This window comes from Perca fluviatilis, chromosome 2 (genome assembly GCF_010015445.1).
Source record: "Perca fluviatilis chromosome 2, GENO_Pfluv_1.0, whole genome shotgun sequence".
Lineage (NCBI taxonomy): Eukaryota > Metazoa > Chordata > Actinopteri > Perciformes > Percidae > Perca > Perca fluviatilis.
The window spans coordinates 17712121-17727088 of NC_053113.1; the positions used below are offsets into that span (position 1 = coordinate 17712121).

The following is a 14968-nucleotide window of genomic DNA, read 5'->3' on the forward strand; positions in this document are numbered from 1 at the left end:
TCTGGGGAAAACGTGTCCAATGAAAAAGAACATGATTGAAGAGGAAGTGATGATTACTCTGCCAGGGTGCCTAATGATGAGATCGTGGAATAAGGGGCTCACTCCAGTGTGTGTGTGTGTGAGACACCTTGCACTAGACAAGGAGAAAAAGAGATCAGAGTACAAAAACCACAGCAGGGTGTGCATGATTGCAGCCTGCCCCCTACCTCTTTTCAATACATCACAGCTAGAGAGAGGAGAATTAGAGTGCAAAGTGTTTCTCTCTCTCTCCTGATCCATCTCAATCTGTCTTTGTTTCAATGCACGCACACACACACATGCACACACAAAATCTATTCCCCTCCCTCATCCCCTCCATCTCCCTCATCATGGTGTTTTTAAAACCCATTTAAGTTGTTTTTTTCAAGTTTTCTCTCTCAGTTATCCCCCTCTCTATTTATTTCTACTTGTACCACTGTCCATTTTCTCTCTCTCTCTCTCTCTCTCTCACTCTCACTCTCTCTCGTAATTAAGAGTCTCATCACGTTTTCTTTCAGGTCCAGTGATTTTAATACTTATTATCATGGCCCTTGTTAAGTATTGTTCACTCCATCCAAAGACCTGAGAACACTATTATTTCATATGGAGCCTGGCAGGCAGGCAGGCAGGCAACACACACACACACACACACACACACACACACACACACACACACACACACACACACACACACACACACACACACACACACACACACAAAATACACACACACACACACACACTCACATCACACACACACAAAACATTATACACACACACACACACACACACTTCTGCATTACAACAAATCAACAAAACAAAAAGGTTCTGCTGAGAAGTTAACATCACCCTCGAAATTAGGAAATGCCAACTACTTTGTTTATTTGGCGTCTGCGCCTGTGCATGTGTGTGTGCATGTATATTGCAGTGAAAAGTTTATGAACCATTCCTGTAATCAGACTCTCTGACATATTCATAACACCAAAGAACTGTTCACTGGTCTGATACGCAGGCACGTGATTGGAGAGGAGTCTCATTGTATTTGTTGCACAGAAAAAAGGAGTTTCGTACACAAAAAGGGGTGCTAAACATGAGGAATTAAAGTGAGCGAGTGTGTGTGTGTGTGTGTGTGTGTGTGTGTGTGTGTGTGTGTGTGTGTGTGTGTGTGTGTGTGATGATGTGGGTCAAAACTTATAGGCTGATTATTAATTTCTCTGACGTGCAGCAGGAGCAAAATAAATCTTGAAAAGCTTGACATTTCCAAACTGGCTCTCAAAAACAAAGCCGCAGCAAACTGGGTGACAGCGATGACAAATAGTGTGTGTGCGTGTCTGTGTGTGTGTCTGCGTGTGTGGGTAGTAATTATTGATCGGATCATCCAGCTGAAATGAGCTTTGCCATCCAAATAAAGAGGAGAACAAAAGCGTGAGGGAGCTGGTGACAGATTAAAGGAGTTCGTTTAGAGAAGAGGAGGAAACAAAGCTGAACGACTAAAAGGAGCCCGCAGAGATTGTTTGGCCGATTGTTCTCGCTCTTCCCGGCCCGCCCATCCTTCAGCTCATTTGTTTACCATTTTTATTCATGCCCTCATTTGTGTATTCATGTGTATTCATCTTTTAATCCATCATTTCACGTGTTTGTGCTTCTGATAATTCACCAGCGCTTTGGTCGGACATTATGGATTAATTATCTGTGATTTTTCAAATGAGATGAAAAATGAAGCACTGCCAAGGAGTGTTTAGGTATATTATAACAGCAGCATAAAGCTTCTCATCATCAACAGTGCTTAGTCTGCTGTGATCCTGGTCGCCTCAGCTCTTAGAGGGCGAGGTCACTCCTCATCACGAGTAACATAACAATTCAGGATCATCTAGTTTAATGATCCTGAAGAAAATGTCCAATAAATGCTCAAGTGGGATCAGAGCTAGTTACTGAGATGGCTCTGGCTTATGGCTAACATCACGGTTACGCTCATTGCACCATTATGTAACCATTTGTGTCTCTGCAATATGGACATGATGGTCCTAGAAGTCAATACTCTGACTCTGTAGAATGCAAAGGTTAGTCCCTCTAATGAATCTCTCCATCAACATTACAAGGACAGCATTTATTTTTTACTGCTTTTTTGTTTTGTTTGCCCTTTTCTTCCTGGTTGTAAACAGGGGTGGGCGGATATGGTGCTGCTGTTTTTTTGTTAGATTATAGCTGATGTCATTATTTGTGCTCTTATATTCAAAATTAAAAAAAAGCATTAAAGCTGCACTAATCAATATTTTCTATATCAACAGTAAATTAAATTATTAGATTTAATGCAAAAGGGGTCAGTAGGTGACGAACCCACAGAGAATTATTGCCCAGTTCTGCGCCTCTACGGTGATTTTTTTAGCCAACTTTAGCTCATTGTTTTGCTTTTCCAGCAGCAGCAGCAGCAGCAGCAGCAGCAGCAGCAGCAGCAGCAGGGAGCGGTTTCCCTTTGTACACTAGGGCTGTCAATCTTCCTTTATAATACTATTCAAATTCCTTTCCTTATTTTATTTAATATTCAAATAATATTCAAATATTAAATGCTCAAATTCATCTTATTATTAATATTTACGACATTACACAGGCTTATGGATCGCCAATGCCGCTATCAGCATGTGGTTGTTGTTACACGTTCTGTCCACTAGAGGGACTACTAACATTACAATACAAACATTTTTAAGATGGTGCTTTCTTATTAACAATAAAACAGCGGGACAAAATCAAGGACTTTAATTTGTCAACTTTAATGTACCTTGGCTCAAGCTCGTGAATAAAATCATTAAATCCAGACCCGTGCGTGATGCTGATCGGTCTCATATCTTTACAGATGAACCGTGTCAGTTTGTCTGTTATTGCCTTTTGGCGGACAGCTGGTAAGCCCCGTGATGAGGAGAGAGGCAGAAAAGAAGTAATTCTTGCCTGTTTTAGCGGCGGTTCCTCGGACAGATCGCCTAGCTTGTCAGGGTGTAACGTTGTCAGGTGTGCCCTCAGGTCGCTCTCCGCCATTTTTGATAGTATTGTGATGATGATACCGCATGGATGTATTAAGGATTGTGATAAGATTCAAAAACTTTATTGTTCCTCAGACGAAACAAAAGCATTTCATGTTCACATGCGTGTAGGCCAAGGGGGCGAGAAAGGTAAGATTGCATATACTTTCTTTTTAAATACATAAAAAAGCAATATTCGAATAGTAATTTTAGCATTCGAATAGTATTGATCATTTTAATATTAAAATCATATTAAAATTTCTGAATATGTTCCAACAGCCCTACTGTACACCACCTGCCGTGCAGTAAACAGCACGCCAACAAAGTTAGCGACTAGCTGTTGAAGAAAGTCACACACTCCAACAGCTGAGGAGAGTGAACATTGGATTTCCATTTGTCAGGTGGACCAAAACACAACATCAAATGAATGCTAATGTTGCTTTGGGTCTGTTGAATGTGCAAAACAGCATTCAAACATTACATCTTAAAAGGTTCCATGGCATGAAAATGTCACTTTGAGTTTTTTTTAACATTAATATGCGTTCCCCCAGCCTGCCTATGGTCCCCCAGTGGCTAGAAATGGTGATAGGTGTAAACCGAGCCCTGGGTATCCTGCTCTGCCTTTGAGAAAATGAAAATCTTCTCCTTATGAACTCATAAGGAGCAAGGTTACCTCTCCTTTCTCTGCTTTGCCCACCCAGAGAATTTGGCCCACTCATGAGAGAGAGACATCATGGCTTTCAAAGGAGCAAAGTGGCAGTTGGTCAAGGCCACACCCCCACTCTCCACCTTGCCCCCCCTCTCTCCTCCTCAATAGCTACAGACACAGAAATGGCACATCCTAAGGAAAGCTCATTGTGGGACTGGCTCTAGTGGCTGTGATTCTGCACCAAGGCTTAATTTTGGGAAAGAGACTTCAGATACAGTATTAGGGGACCACTAAGGTCTATATAAAAGCATCCAAATAGCACCATGTCATGGGACCTTTAAGAGTTGAGCTGCTCCCGAAAAAGTGGCCAGAAAAAAAAATGGTTGCAGCTTTAAAGATCCCATAAAATGGTATTATTATTTCCATAACATGATATATTTCCTTTTTGAAACAGGATTATTTGGAACGAAACATTAGACAGTAAGGAATAGGGATGGGTAGCGAAACCCAGTATTAAACGGGCTGCGGTGCTAAAGACCATAGTATTGATAAGCTCCAAGGTTACAGGTTCTTTTATTGGCATTTTTTTACGTTTTGGTATAATTTATTATCACGCTGCAGCATCTCCTCTGCTCTATGTGTCGGGGCTGAGCTCCTCCAACTACAATCGTTAGTGTTAAGTGCAATAAAAACTTTGCGAGTAATACTTTATCAATGCACCATGTGTCCACAGTATCTCATCCACCACGCTGTTTTTTTTTGATTATTTTTTAACAATGTCTTTATTGATTTTTGTTTACACTACTGCTATGTTTTACACAATTGTTAAAAACAAGTAAAAACACAAAAGCTGTCTGTATGTAGTCTGTTTTGGTAAGCTTGCCACCACGTATCTTAAAATTTGGCAAATCCTTGTAAACTTAGCTGCTGGCTTCTAGTGAAAATGTATTATGTTTCTAAGCTTAACTTATTGATATGATATGAATGAATGTTTAACTGGGAAGTTCTGGAAGTTAATTTCTGGCCTCAAGGTACTCACGGAATTAACTTTAAAGATCACTTTTTGGGGCATTTTAGCTTTTAATAGACAGGACAACTGTAGACAGGAAGGGGGGGTGGGAACATGCAGCAAAGGACAGCAGGTCGGACTCGAACCCTGAGCCGCTGCGTTGAAGACTGCACATGGGCGCCTGCTCTACCAGGTGAGCTACCCAGGCGCCCGATGGAATTAACTTTAATTAGGGACAGCTGATATAACCTTTTGTCATTTTAACCGGCAAAGCATCAGTCAACGGTGGCTAACAATGAGAAGCTGTTGGCTGAATGCAGAGATGGCAAAAGTACTCACTTCTCGTACTCAAGTAGAAGTACAGATACTTGTGTTAAAAAATACTCTGGTAAAAGTAGAAGTACTGATTTAACTTCTTTACTCAAGTAAAAGTAACAATGTACAGGCTTGGAAATTTACTTAAAGTATAAAAGTAAAAGTAGCCTTGCGAATGACAACCATTTTTTATGCAAAGCTACCTGGACCACACAAATGTTACTAGAGTGCAAGCTGAAAAACTTCAGTGGGGAAAAAAGGCTCTTTATATGCCATTGCCTACATTTTAAATGGATGTCTGCCAAGGCCTAAAACATTACATATATGATTATTGTGACAGAGACTGGGACTCCAGGTTAATAAGATTCTGACTGAGTAGTATGATATGAATTCAGTTGTGATTGTGTGAGAATTCACAGATCCATTCTCTTTTTTTAATCTTCCCCTTAACAGTTAAAGGAATCTACATGTATGTGTGTGTGCTCAAATATGGCTTCTGGAAAGAAATTAAAGGATTAAATATGAATTACTAAACAGACATTAATTAAGAAGTTCCCCATACTTTAAGAGCTACGCAGCACATTCGCCAGGAATCATTCTTGATGCCTAAACATCTCTCTCAGATAAGGCCAAGGATGATTGGGAATGTCTTGCTGCTGTCTGCTGAATCTCTGGGATCTCTCATGTCGCCATCCATACTACTATTGCTAACGTTACCACCATCATGCTGCAATGATTTGCCGAAAATTAATGCCGCCAAATCTGTCGAGTCGTCTTGTAGTGGTGCGTCAAGTATATTATCAATTAGATTGGATTCGGTATTGAGGACGCGAAAAATAATAACGGTAACTCCAGTGAAATTATTTGAAACTTGTTAGTGAGGACTACATTAGGACTGTATTTAAAGCTGACCATTCTGGTTTCCAACTTCGCCCCAGGTGTGTCTGTTAAAACACGGACGGAGACAACTTTTCTCTTTTGATGCTTTATTAAGATCATTAAGATGCTTTAACAAACAACAAAATCACTAGCTAACTTACTTTTAATTTGAAAGAACTATAGACCAATACAACAACAGGCTTACATTAACTGACAACATAAGTTATACGACTTACAGTTCTCAAGGACGCACACACACGATCTAACTGATTATCCTCCGGACAGATTGTGTCTTTTTCTTTTCTCTCATTTTTTTCTCCGTGTGGCCCACTCGCGGTGTAAGGCGCGTGTCTGCGCTATTTTCCGACATGCACTCACAATCACTCCTGATAGACGGTCTTTTGTACAACACTAAAGTAACGAGCCAATTTTCTAAAATGTAAGGAGTAGAAAGTACCGATATTCGTGTTAAAATGTAAGGAGTAAAAGTAAAAAGTTGCCACAAAAATAAATAGTAAAGTAAAAATATCTGAAAAATCTACTTGAGTACAGTAACGAAGTATTTGTACTTCTTTACTTCCCATCTCTGGCTGAATGTTTTGTACACTGCTCTTTGCAAGTATGAAAGACATATTTAAAAAATGAATGGATGGAATCAAAGCAGCACAGGAGATATAGTGTCTACTATAGGTCAAGCTCCAAAACACTGGATCCTACATACAGCTTGACGTCATTCGTTAGTTGTCTTATATTAAGTCTCAAGCCCAAACCGAGATACCCCTGATAAGATCACTATGACATCATCAGGGTTGTTTTTTCAACTTTTAAAAGCTCCTCCAGAGATTCAGAAAATATTATATAGCTGTTTTCACAGGCTAGCCCTCCTCATAACAAATAAACTGAAGTCATACGTATAAAATTGGTGGAATGTCCCTTGAATGGCCTTTTTTTTTTTTTTTTTTTTTTTTTAAAAAGGTGAACAAGATATTTACATAGATCATGTGATTGAGTACTGAGGATACTGAGTAATCAACAGAATCAAACCAAGACCTATTTCAAGGTTTCTGGCCTTAAATGAAAAACACTGCGTAAGTATGCTTTGTAAAAGCCTTCATACCAACCAAAACTTAATTGAATGTATACAAATATAAAGGCAACACCTCAGCTAAAAGACATGAAAAGGTGACAATTCTATGTCCCAATTTCCCACCATGCCAGTCGGGGAAAAACAAAGAAGAACTCTCTCGGCAAACAGAGCCAGTGGCAAAATCCTCAGAGCACACTTCAGAAGTGTGAGTAGTAACAGCCTGAACATGCTTTACAGCCTGCATCTGGCTCGGTGTGCTTTGAATGAGCTCAGGCCTCTTAGAGACGACTGAATCGACTCCATAGCAACAAATGCACCAGCACAGAACCTTACCCTTTACTGCTGGGATTTAATGTTGGTCTTTAGCCTTACTTCACCTTGACCTTGTAGGTACTTTTAGAGTGAAGCCACGGTACACAGGGGGTGAGGAAGAGATATACAGACACATAAAGAAACAGCGGAGGAAAAGGAAGCAAACAGAAGGTAAAAAGGGAGGCAGAGAGGGGTTGTAAGAGCCAGAGAGAGGGAGGGAGAGGAAGAGTTAAGTGCTCTCAGGGGAGAAGACTGTGGTTAAGTATTATTAAATGAGATCAATAACTAACAAGGCCTCTGTGCACTGCGCCCACACACACACACACACACACATAAACACACACACACACACACACACACACACACACACACACACACACACACACACACACACACACACACACACACACACACACACACACACACACACACACACATCTCTCCACTCCCAACACTTCACATGTACTCTGCACATCTCAGCTTTTCCATAGCCCTGTCTTCCTATGGTACCCTTATCTTGTTTTACGGCTCCATTTATTTCTCCAATTTTTAGCCTCTCTATTCAGTGGCAACTGGCAATTTCCAGCCACTTGTTTGTTTTACTCCATCATCTCTCCACTATGCTTGTAACTAGGGGCTGACTGATATGGGATAGCAATTGACAACCATTTTATTTTCCGATATTCAGGGTCAAACAGCCCTCAGGAAAAGCCTGTACACCATCACGGCACAATAAAAGTCCCCAGTGAAACTCAAAACGCAAACATAAGCCCCTTTCACAGATGCACTGAAACCCTGAACTTATCGACAGTACCGAGAGCCAGGGACGTGCACAGACATTTTGGGGGGCAGATGTTCAAGCGAGAAAAAAAACTTCCACCGAGCACAGCTGCGGTGTGTTCTGGCTGCGCTGCGGCCACCGGAGCTGATCACGGCCACAGACAAAAATGCTTGTGATTCTACCAGCACGTTTCAGAAGCATCTCTCTGCTCTGCTTCTGACGGCTGGCTGGCTACCACCAATGAAGTCAGGTCAGGGAGACGTGATGTCAATTTGCGTGTGTTTACTGTGGTTTCTGTGTGAGCTAGAGGGTTGCGCGGTCTTGCAGAATTGGAACTCAAATGCAGTTGTTGAGCATTACAACACACTTATATTTGAGAATTGATGCCATGGGCCACATAAAAAAAAAGTAGAAAAAGAAATAGAAAAATAAATTTCTAGCAAAAAGGGCACTTATCTAGTCAGAGGCTAAAAGTTCAGGTGCCCGAGTACCCCCTGGGGTCTATCTGTGCACGTGCCTGCCTGAGATGGTACATGTCGAATTCACAGGAAGTGTTGATGAGCTTTCTCAGGCTCGCACCTAACTGGAAGAATACAAAAATCCGAGGCTGAAGAAGAAAGGTTTACACGAAAATGTCTAACTGGTGAGACGACGAGATTTGGGAAATCATGTCTTTCAGGGCCTATGCTGAAATAGGCAGAACAAATTCAAGGAAGGGCAAGAGACTTTGTTGTTTAAGAAAGCTCCAGAACACCTACCTTGTGGTGAGATTATTTTCTCAACTGATGTTTCCGAGGTTAAGAATGAACTTTCAACCTCTAATTAATCACCATTTAGCTTTGTCTAAGTCATAAAAGGTTTTAATTATAAGACCAAAAATTGGGATTCTCATTGATCTTAGAGAATGGATAGTAAACTTCTCACCCTCTTTAGAGATTGCACTGAGCTCGCCCGGCAGTGTCCTCAGGAGTTCTCTCTACTCATCAATGCTTGTGTGAACTGTTCAAAAAGTTGAATTAAAATACAAGTTAAGTGCTTCCCAGAGATGTCAGGTGAGGTATTTAACAAATATAATGAACTGCCTCATCTTTCATGGACACCACCAAGTGCCCGCCAAGCCACTTAAAATAAAAATAAAAACCTCTGTCACCCAAATCCTTCCTTTTTCCTCCTCCGTCTGTTGCTCATCAACCCTCTGCCTCTCCCTCCAATCCCAGCAGCTTTTAATTCAGACAGAACATGTTGTGGAAGACTTGGCCTGTACTACCACAATTGTTAGAGAGGGGGCGAAAATGACTGGAATCTCTGCAGTGGAGAGATAGGGGTGAATAACAAAAAGACGGAGCGTGGCTGTGGGGATGGATGGATGAATGATAGACAAGGAGAGGAGGGAGAAAGTGAAGCCAAGAATGCTGCTGTGGGGCGATAGTGCCAAGAGAAAGGGACGGGGGAGAGAGAAAAGTAAGGAATGAGGATGAGGGGAGAAGGGATGCTGGACTTGTTGCCTTACAATGGCTACTGTCTGGACAAGGATGAGCAGAAAGCCTGAGAATGAGAGGATATGATGTAAAGACTGAGAGGAATGACAATACTCTAAAATACTCTATAGATAAAGATAGCGCATTTCAATCAGTGCCAATGGTACTTCTAAATGGGCGTGGCCTCATTTGAAATTGTTGTGAACGTCAGGTAGGTGGATGAACATTATTTGTATAATGTATTTATATTTTCTTTTGCTAATGTTAGATATTTACACAGCTAAAAGCTGAAAAGAAACAGGTCTCGAACTAATTTTCTCCAGATTTGTCTGTCTGAAAAATGCCATTTTAGTTACAGAATGTCCTGGAGATATGTGGCTTGTGAAAAATGGGTCCAATATTAACTTTGGGACAAAATAATCTGTCATAATCTGTGTTTACGTTGACTTCTCTCATTGGAATCAATGTCGCGTCCCCGAAGTCCAAAAAACTGCCACAGAACAGACCAAAAAGACGAGAGGAGACGAGACGTAATACATCTCTATAACAGCAGGCGGCGCTAATCTAAACTGTTGCCCAAGAAATGAAAACCGGCAGCTGATTGGACGAACGCGTCACATGGGTTTGTTTTCTCCGGAAATTCAAAGCCAGACTGTCATGGCGGCCGTTCAGAATACGATCTCATATTGTACTAAAATAGTTCACTGAAACGTGTTTCTGAAAACATTTTAAGCGAGAAAAGTTTAAAAGATTTTCATCAGATTTTGAGAGACTGTGGTCACCTCATTCCGCTCGCCATTTCCGGGAGAGTCCCGACTTCCCTGCCGCCGACCGAACATGTCAGGTCGGCCAAAATGAACGCCGACAGCCCCCCAGACGGACGACGGCACGGGACACACCGAACAGTTTTGAGTCACTGACCTCGCCAGACTGTCCCACGGCCGATAATCGGCCTGATGTGTCCCGGCCTGGCCGTGGACAAACCCATGTGACACGTCAAGAAATGAATCTGAGTTGGGGTGTCTCTGTTCTAAACTGTCTCTGGTAACACACAAGGTTCCTCAATCTTTTCTGCCAAAAAGGGTTAATAACTAAAAAATGTATTCTAACTAGAAGGGCACTGAAAGAACGCAGACCGTTGTCAAACCCAAATGCCCTATCTTGCATTGTTATCCAAAGTGAAAAATTATTTGTGTGTCCGCCCGGGACAATACCAGTGAAAGCTGTAGTCGATGCATTTCTTTAGCCTATTCTTTAGAGCCCCCGGGATAGCCGCACCCAAGCCCACACCACTAGACTAAACTCGGTATTGTCATGTCTCCCCCTCACATCTTTACTTTCATTTGACCCTTTTTGTCATTTAGGGGTAATTTAGGGTTATGTTCAGTTACAATTACTATGCTTACAATAATTACAGTTGATCAGTTATACTCATCTGTATATTTTAGGGCTGTACCGAACACCAGTTTTTGATCTTCGAAGCTTCGGTGCTTTTCAACAGTGAATATTCGAAGCTTCGGTGGCGGCCGCAGCGGCGGGGGAAACCAACATTTCCAAACCGCACCTGAAGGCAGCTTTTTTTCACGGTAAAAGAGACAAGCGAGATGAAGCAACTGCTTTGTTGTTGCAGGACACAGTCCCCCGTTACTACAGTAGGCTACGTTTTTACTGTTTGTCATTAACTGCCGTAGCCTATTCACAAGTCACGTTATTTTCCATGAAAATTAAGTGCACATTTTTATCACGTGTAAATGGTGGATAAAAGCAGCTCGTTCTACTTACAGAACTCAGGTGATTTCTCAAGCTTGATGTGCTGTTGTGGTAGGCCAGTTTCAAATTGCATATTTGACACTGACTTTGTCTTGTCCTCACTTAATTTAAAGTTCTCCAACACAGATGAAGTCTTCGTCATTTTTGTCTTCTTTTCGCTGAATCGTGACGGTAATGACGTTCAACTCATGGGCGTTTTAACTGGGGCATGTGACGTGACGTCCCAGTAAAATCTCAAAGTCTCCTATATTTCGCAGTAGATTAATTTAGATTGATAATAATGGGTAAAAGGATAATACATTTTGTTTCTATTATTTTATTTTCCACAATGCAACGCAGCTTAACCCAAAATACAAGCTCAGGCATGCACTTCTGTCCATGCAAACTGCGCTGTTCTGCGCTCTAGCCAGAGAATACTTCATTGCAGGAACACTTTAGTAGTCCAAGAAAAAGCAAATATATTTATTAAGTATAACGAGGTTGGGTTGTCCATCCTATTAAAATGGCTAGGCTATATAAGAAAATCGTAAAAGAGAGTATTATATTTCGAACATATTCAAGCGCGAATGAGAACCGTTTGGAGGGGGATGCCAGGTTGTGCCAAAAAAAAAAAAGAATATTCGAATGTCAAATTTTCAAATTTGAAAACCAACCCACCGAACGAATATTCGAATATTCGGGTCCAGCCCTAGTATATTTGTGCATTAATACTGTCTGTTTATATATGGGTGTTTGTGTAAATATGTTTGTATTATTATTGTAATATATGTATTATAAATAATTCTATTTTTTCTATTTCTTATAATAATTTCTGTATATTTTTTCTCCGATGTCTATTTAATGTGTATTTGTGTTATTCTGACATGTGTACATCTTATGTCACCATGCATACAATAACTAAAGAGTTTGATTTTGCCTTTTAGTTAATTTTTTTGACATACATTCTTTTAGGGCTGCCCCCTGAAAGTCAAATACTTGAATCATCAGTCCGAGACCCTTCAGTCGACAGCGTCACTCAGACCCAGGGTGAGTCTGAGTGAGACAAAGCTGCCCGGAGGAAGGATAGGCTTTCCCCACTCATGTTCTGAGATACCGTTATCTTCTGCATTCTGCTTAGAAGTGGTGCATTTACAGCTCATAGCAACTTAATATGATATAGTCTGTGGCTTTTGTTTGATATCTAGTATCTAAAATTTCACCCTAAACGTACAAACTCAGTTTAAAAATCTGGCAGTTCAATAAAGTGTTGCTTAATAGTCCATATGAAAAAAAGGAACGTGTGATGTGTTCATACTAACACTAAGTCAGTATAATAGAGGATAGAGGGGACGGTAGTTGCACTTACCAAAGTGTCGCAAATAAAACACCACAGAATGAATATTCATATGGAAAAGCCAAATCCAATTTGACTGACAAAATTCTGAGTCGGGTATAGCCCCACATTATTTTCTATATGTAGCACACACATTTAGTTAATTTTGTAATGTCAACACAAGTTTAATATTTGAGACTTAATTTTGAGTTTTGAGCAAACTAGTCTGTCAAGTGGTCCTTATTTAGTGTTATTTTCTGTCATATTTGCTGAAACTGACCCTATGTTCATGTAAAACTACATATAATAATAAAAATAAAAAAAAAATAAAAAATCCGGCTCCTCTGGCTGTAGTGCGATTTTCAAAATCCACAGCTCCCTGTTCAGATGCACCAATCAGGGCTGGAGGTGTCTAACTGCGTGTCAATCACTGCTTAGGCACACACATTTCATAGTGTCCTCCCCTCCCCCTTCCCCGCGCACAAGCTGCAGATAGGTTTCCTCCACTTCCCCCCTCTTCACACGCACTTTATCGTGCACAGCTCTCCCTTCTGGGGGGAGGGGCTCAGGAGACCGTTGTGGGCTTTAGCAGAAAGGGGGGGGAGGGACTGAGAAGTTGTCGACGTTCAAATTTTTTGGCTAAATCCTGGATCTTCACAATCCTACCTACAGCACCTTTAATTGTGTTGCTGCATTTTGTGCATCCTCATGTGTGTAGCAGACTGATCTCATTAAGTGGTGTATGTATGACACGCCAATTCGTATGCCATTTTGGCATGTTATCAAGACGCATAATCGCTTTTTAGCGTGTTTATCAACGCCGTTCGGCCGCCATTGACCTACATTACGTTTGAATTTTCGCTGTAGCGAGTAGTATGAAAGGATGTAAGTCCACAAAACACAGTACTTTCACCCAGGAGAGCCGGGATTGAATCCCACGCGTGGCGTTTTTCCAACCGTTTTTTTTTTTTTTTTTTTTTTTTTTTAAAAGCCTTCCCCAATGTTTCTTTCCTAAACCCAACCGTTTATTGTTTTCCTAAGCGTGTGACGTTGGTCACCATCATGTTTTTGTGTTACTAAAGCCTTTCCCAATGTTCTTTTCCTAAAACCAACCTTTTTTTTTATTATTTATTTTTTACACACGTGTTACGTTGTTCTCGCCACGTGGTGTGTATGTTTACATCTGCTGTATACAGCGTAGACATACACGTGGATAGCTCAAAATGCGTACAGATAACACGCCATTTGGCTTTAGGAAAGTGGCGGGTATGTTTACGCCATGTCATGATGCCATGTTGTGTGTAGACAACTTAGAATATTAATCTGAGCCAGCGGTAAAACAAGCACTTTTGTGAACGTAAATACAAACTGGACAATTGCCCTATTAACTTACATTGTAGCTTGTTTAGCCGCTGCCGACTGCAGCGATCTCGCTTAATACTGGACCAATGTCAAAGATTTTTGTTCCCATCAGTCCAGATTGAATAAAAAACGGTAGTTACCCTTTAACTTATTGAAAAAGCTTCTGAGTTCCCAGGAGAAGATCCTGCAGACAGAAAGGGGCTAAAGTGAATGAGAAGATGTTGAATTATCAAAAAAGTATGTGATTGAAAGGTAACAGGGAGTGTGTGTGTGTGTGTGTGTGTGTGTGGGGGGGGGGGGATAAAATATAGAATAGGAAAACAGAGGAATGGAAATAGTGCGTAGGTGAAAAGACAAGAGACAAGACACAGCATGTGCAGCATGTTTTTGGAGGATGGAGGAAAAAGAAAGTGCTGTGACGAAAGATGTGACTTTTCTGGAAAAGTGTGAGAAATTTGACGCAGCATGTGTGTATGGAGGGGGGTGCAGCAGAAGAGAGAGATGAGGGACAGAGGCACTTGGGGTAGGAGCCATTGCAAACACATTCACAAGGCTGCATGTCAGAGATAGCACAACAAAAGAAGGCCCAGCAGATTAAAATTATTATAATTATCAAGTCAGTAATTAATACAAAAGGTTCTATAGCGCAGGGCGGATTAGCCTACAGGTCATTGACGCACTGCACTGTGGAGAACACGTGTGTGCACACACACACACGTCAATAGAGCAAAGACCCTCCCCCAACCCATACATACAATGAAGCAGTTAGTTAATATTCAGGCATGAAACTAACAAAATAAAAAACTGGAGCAACAGAGTGAGTGGTCATGCTCACTCTGTTGCTTTAAGTGTAGATTTAAATTCTTAATCCACTCCCCACACACACACACACACACACACACACACACACACACACAAACACACACACACACACACACACACACACACACACACACACACACACACACACACACACACACAC

The 14968-nt window shown here is 41.1% G+C and overlaps 1 protein-coding gene across 1 annotated transcript in view; it reads right to left on the reverse strand.

The window, feature by feature from the left end:
• The window catches only part of zgc:153039 (uncharacterized protein LOC767698 homolog), a 77807-nt gene that overhangs the window by 46303 nt on the left and 16536 nt on the right, over nucleotides 1–14968 (reverse strand).